The sequence below is a fragment of the Lolium rigidum genome, chromosome 2 (genome assembly GCF_022539505.1).
Source record: "Lolium rigidum isolate FL_2022 chromosome 2, APGP_CSIRO_Lrig_0.1, whole genome shotgun sequence".
NCBI lineage: Eukaryota > Viridiplantae > Streptophyta > Magnoliopsida > Poales > Poaceae > Lolium > Lolium rigidum.
The window spans coordinates 45508500-45514644 of NC_061509.1; the positions used below are offsets into that span (position 1 = coordinate 45508500).

General features: G+C 43.5%; 1 long non-coding RNA gene across 1 annotated transcript; it reads right to left on the reverse strand.

Moving 5' to 3' along the window:
- Window positions 1-2235: 2235 nt before the first annotated feature.
- LOC124691687 lies at window positions 2236-5359 on the reverse strand. The gene is made up of 3 exons (XR_006999080.1): window positions 3173-5359; window positions 2756-3024; window positions 2236-2575 (listed from the first exon to the last, which is right to left on the reverse strand). It is a non-coding gene; the product is annotated as an uncharacterized LOC124691687 (long non-coding RNA).
- Window positions 5360-6145: the final 786 nt, after the last annotated feature.

Below are 6145 nucleotides of genomic sequence, written 5' to 3' on the forward strand. Positions count from 1 at the left end.
AGCTCAACAACCCTTCATAGATTCAAGGACCTTCGCGCACACATGATTACTCTTGACAATATAAGGACTCTCTTGTCTATATTGATGGATAACTTGACGAACGTTCGAGACGCCGTCACACACGCTGATCCCAGAGGGACGGTGATAACTTGAACTCGTGGTTCTACATAATGATCAAAAATCTCCTTAAACCCTAATGCTCCAGCCCCCTTATATGAGGGAGGGCTGGGCGCACCCCTAGATGGGCGCCACAACTATTGGGCCAAGTTGGACAGGCCCAACTAACTCACATAAAACCCCAATGGCCCACAATATAATCTGGCTACATTATTACCTAATAATAATACTAACATAATTTGCGGGTACAACCTAGCTTAGACTAAATTATACATATCGTAGGTCGTTCTAGTGTACCAATCTGCATAGATGTCCTGATCATGCATAACTATTAGAAAAATGAGAGGATTTGAATATGAAATAATTTTGTTTTTTTCATTTATTAATATTATTATCAAATAATATATGCATTATTCATATAATATGGCCAAATAATTAATATCTTTAAATCTTTAAACCTTAAGTGGACAAATAATATATGCATAACTATTAGAAAAGTGTGAAGAATTTGAATATAAAATAATTTCGTTTTTATTCATTTATTAATATTATTATCAAATAATATATGCATTATTCATATAATATGGCCAAATAATTAATATATTTAAATCTTTAAACCGCAAGTGGACAAATAATATAGTAATTATTAGAAAAATGTGAGATATTTGAATATGAAATAATCGATGAGAAGTTGTGGCACTTCATCGGCATGAACAATATGGAAGACCAAAGTCCCTTGCGTGATGGAGAGTTGAAGGACGGCGGCGCGTTGATTAGCTCTACCCTCGCGAGGGTCGGTGAACTCGCAGTCCAAGCCCACGGCCTTCAAACACAGAAAAAAGTTGCCATTGGGATTTTGGATGCTTTATGATATCTCTAAATTTTAAGCACCTTCTAACAAAATGCTTCTTTGCTACATCTTTGATAACAAAAGGCATGGAAAATCTAACCTTGATTTCCGCGGCGTTGAGGAAATCCCTCTTGATGGCGTGGATCCACCTCTCCACCCTCTTCGCACGGAGGGTGTACGTGACCTTGAAATTCATCTTTTCGATGACATCGTAGTAGACTTCAGATCGAGGGAAGTCGAGGGTGCGCGCAAGCTTCGCCATTTCTGGATCCATGAGAGACTCGAGAGAGGGCCGGCCGGGGCGTGGGAGAGAGAGGCCGGCGCCGGCCGGGCTCTTTTTTGGGAGAGAGATGTGGCTAATGGTGCAGTTTTGGTGGCTATGGAGATGAGGAAGAACAAGGCATGTATATAGGGGAGGGAGGTGAAAAGGCCAGCCAAATGGCGCCAGCGGCGATGCAACTTCTGGCGGCGATGCAACTTCGATCGTTCTCTGTTTTCCGTGTGCATTAATGGCGAGACGAATCGGTTCCGCGCGGGAACGAACGATTGGACTTTATGTCCCGGCTCGTGTTTCCAGTCGGGACAAAAGGGCTGCCAGCAGGCCGTAAAAGGCCTCAGACCCTTTTGTCCCCGTTGGAGCCTCTAACCGGGACAAAAGTCCTTAAAGAACCGCGACAAAAGGCCCCGTAGCTTCTCGGTAATTTCGGGGCGACGTGGCCGGCCTATTTGTCCCGGCTCCAGACAGGGCCGGGACAAAAGACCTGGACGGATGGTCAGTTTTCTACTAGTGGTAGCATGTGTTTGCAGTTGTGATTATATGATGTTATCTGGCTGAGAGTCAAGTTAATTCTCAATCGACTAAGCATTAATTACTCCCTAGAATTATTATAACCTATATAAAAGCTAACCCTCTTTGCCGCAAGGAGAACGTTTTTGCTGCTGTTACTCCCTGTGTTCCCTCTAACCAGTCGCTGCCACGTTAGGATTTTTCACTGTTCACAGCCTTGTGGTTCCTGCCCGTGCGGGATTTTCTTCCGTTTATTCTGTTTTTTTTTTTCTTTCTACAATTCCTGTTTACCGGCAACCAGCCGGTAGTTCCACTATTTATGGATCTCCTATTTACCTGAGATCTCCGGTTTTATTAGTTTCCACCGGCTGTGCATGCTCTTTGGGAGTTGTTGATGCTATTTCCTCGCCACGTATCTTTTTACGTGTCCTTTCCTTTTTCTCGGTCGTGATTTCTGCGTCTAAATTCTCGCACCTTCCTTCCTTCTTTCCATTCTTCTTCGTGCTTGATTAGCTTTTCTTGCTAGATCCTGATCTCATGGTTTTCTTCTTCTTCTTTGTTGCAGGTCTCCGTATGAGTAGGGATGGTCTTCCTGGCCGTGGGCGAGGCCGGCTGCCTCCTAGGCCGCCGCCTCTTCGTCTGTTGTTGCCGCGCCGCCGTGGTCTGGATAACTTGCCTCCTGTTCGTCTTCACCTTTCATCTTTGTTGATGCCTTCGTTGTATGGGACGCCGGCTTGCCGCCTGCCTATGCCTTGATGTTGTTGCCGTTCCAGTTGTTGATTCGGTTGGTGCTGCTGCCTTTGGTGCTTTTGATCGTCCACCTTCTGGGCCTTCCTCTTTGCTTGATGCTTGATGCTGGTTCTCCGACTATCATACAACCTGTCGAAGGTGTGCCCCGAGTATGTCGGTCGGCGTGCACGATCGCCTTTCTCTTCTGCTTCTCTGCCTCCATGCCACCGTCGCTGTTGGTGCTGCTGCCTTTGGTGCTTTTGATCATCCACCTTCTGGGCCTTCCTCTTTGCTTGATGCTTGATGCTGGTTCTCCGACTATCATACAACCTGTCGAAGGTGTGCCCCGAGTATGTCGGTCGGCGTGCACGATCGCCTTTCTCTTCTGCTTCTCTGCCTCCATGCCACCGTCGCTGCCTGCAAGATGGTGCTCTTGCTGTTCCTGTTGGGCATGGTCGGTCTTTGCCATATGGACGTCTCCCTCTGCTGCCTCCTACCTCTGCTGTTTCTTCTAAGCATGTTTTTTCAGAAGGCCCTGCCCCTGCAGGTGATGAAGTGTGCATGTAAGCCGTTAATGCATGGGTTGGCTGGCGCGTAACTGATTAAATTGGTACATGCCTCTTCCCCTCATCTATTTAATTTTGTTTTCCCCTCATCTATTTAATTTTATTTTTCATCTCATCGCATACCTTGATTCGTTCAGGTCTGTTCTGCAGGACCGCGCGGAAGATCAGATTCTTGGTGTTCAGGTTGGGGATGTCCTCCTTTCCCAAAAAAATAGTTTCTGTTTACACCTGGCAACTCAAACATTTTCACATATCATTGTTGACGCACTAGATGAATGCTGATGGAGCAGGCTTTTGTTGGCCTTTGTTGGCCTCACCACCTCTCTTCTCTGTTTAGTTCTGTTGCAAATTTACACCCTTGATGATTCGTACGAATAAGTTAAACGAAACTTCACGGTGGCTACAAATCAACCCCACAGGCTGAGGACATGTAAATCAAAAGGCAACATGATTATGTGATGTCTTTATTCTGATGCAGAAATCCTTTAGTGCTATGGCTGTAGGTTGACAGTAAATTATGGTAAAACAATATTTGCAGAAATCCTAGGTGTTTATTTATCATGTCTGGATGGCATCATCATGACAAAACGCTTCACTCTGCCTACACGACAATTCCCAGGTGAATAGCTCCTCCCACAGATTTCCTCAGCATGTGCATTTCCTGGCAATCTTTAATGTTTATGCTGATTGAATAAGAATCACATTACCTGACAAGGTTTTTACCTAACGTCTGTATACTAAGTATCTCAAATTTCCTGCTGAGTGCTGAATGTGTAATTGTCAATGCACTAGATATATATTCCTTACTGCTCGGTGTTTGTTCATGTTCTAAGTTTCCCACATATTGTTTCCAGCCTGAACATAAGCAATGTGCATCTTTTACGTGGAGGAACTACCTGGAATTCATACAACAACATTTCGTAGCTTTTGCAGGGAGTTGATGGGACAGAGAAATGTATTGATGGGGAAGTTCTTTATAAGTGGTTGGCTGCGAGTATTCAAGGTTAGGTCTCGCATTAATTAAAATAGGTTAGGAATTCTGCACTGAAGTGATCATTTATTATAACATCCCGCTCTGTTTCTGATTTGTTCCTCTTGAGGATAGGATGACAGGTTGCATCCCATATTGAGCTTGGCAAGAAAAAATAGTGTTTTCTAAATGCCGTTCAATTCTATAGTTTTGGAAGTGAGTGCCGGGCCAAAGCGAAAGATTGTGAAGAAGATCCACAAACCGTGAAGTAGGGAAGAAAATGATGTGGTTTCTATTGTGTGTGTTTTTTGGTTAATTATATATACTGGAATTAATCTCGAGAACATCAATTTTTCACACAAATGGCCAGAAATACGCATTTTACTGGAGCAATAATGAATCTTCTTTGGTTCATTTGTTGGGCTTGAAAACTGATTTGGGTGCCGAAGGATTACCAGATTCCATGGAACTGGGCAAAGTTCTTATATTTGGAATTGGCCAGTCTAGGTTGGCCTGTAAGGACTTGATAATGCCTCTAACAAACATCTTCCTTTAAGCATCATGTGATTGCCAGTCAAATCAGCTGTGCAAATTCATAAGGGTGTGCAGTTCATAGATGCATGGGAAGCCATTCCTGGGTTGCTACTGGTCATTTTGTTACATATATTTATTTCCTTCATGTGTCCGTGGTGGAACTGTTGTACTTGGGTTATTGTTTATGCAGATAAAATGTCATAGCAAATGCAGATTTTGCATGTGGAAAGATGGAGAGCCTGAATGAATTAGAGAGGTTTGCTGGATCAAGGAAAAAAATAAAACAAAAGATAAGTATTAAACCCAACTGCTGGGGTCTTACTAAATTTCTTTAGTATGCCCTCAAGATCTTTGTCCTTAGTACTGGTCCAATACAATATGTGCATGCTTTTATATACACCAATCCTTTTGAGAAAAACCATGTAAAACTAACACAGATGATCTATAGATTGACAATATTCCTGATGCGGTTTATTACAAAAGAGTTGCTTCTATTACAAGTTGTGTTACCTCTTTTTTTTTCCTTCAGGTGCATAGTATGTGATTGCGATATGCCGATATATACAATTGGCGTAGCCATTTCTTACAGTTAAGAGTGAGCTTAGTACATAACGAGTATTATTCTGTCAGTCACTCGAGAGTTAGGACTAAAACGTAATTGTTCTTTCTAAAAATATTTTCTTACCATCATTAATTAATTTTCTTTTGCATCTTCCACATAAGAATTCCTTTGATCTGTGAAGGCTACTTCTCATGTACAACTGCCTTGATAAATATGTGATAAAAGCTTCCCTGCTTTGAACTTACAACATCTTTACTATTAAATGGGAGTTGGTCGTTTGACACTCAACGCATTTGATGGTCGTCATTAAAACAATCCGGACCCTCTAATCTATTCTCCTTATCTCAGCTTCGTCCGATCAAGTCGCACCCAAAATATCTCCACGCACAAATTAATTATGGTATAAAAATCAGTCACGATATCTCAGACTTCTACATCCAATCAAGTCAGACGGTCAACGCTGAATAATTATGGTAACATCAATTACTCTCTATGGCATGAGAAGATATTTTCTATTTAAGACTTGGTTCTCCTCAATCACGTACAAAATAACTAGGCAAGTCGCGAATTGCAAGATGTGCTCCAGGAAGACACTTTCCTATTGCAAGGTACCTTCCTTCATTTCCTTCCAATGATCTTCTCCTAATTATGTTTCCCTGCCACCGATAGGTGAAATTTAGCGATTGAGATTATAATACCCACCGAGAAGAAAAGGACAAGCCATCGTGACTTTCTCGGTTCCTCCCATGGATCCCTAGATCAGGTCTGGTCACCGCCACACCTTTCATCTCGCCCCCAGCGCATGGAATCCGAGCTAGAGCCCCACAACGACCGCCATCGGGAATCCACCGCGCTCAATCGGGGAAGTTCATCATGCTCCTGCTGCTCGCCATCCCAGACCTACCCGAGTGCGCTGCCCATCCTCTGGATCGTCGCGCTGGTCCGGCGGCACTACGCCTCTCTGGGCGCTGGTTTGCTGCGATGGTAGCGGCGCCACCAACGACGAGCACCTTGACCAGCTGCTCATCAC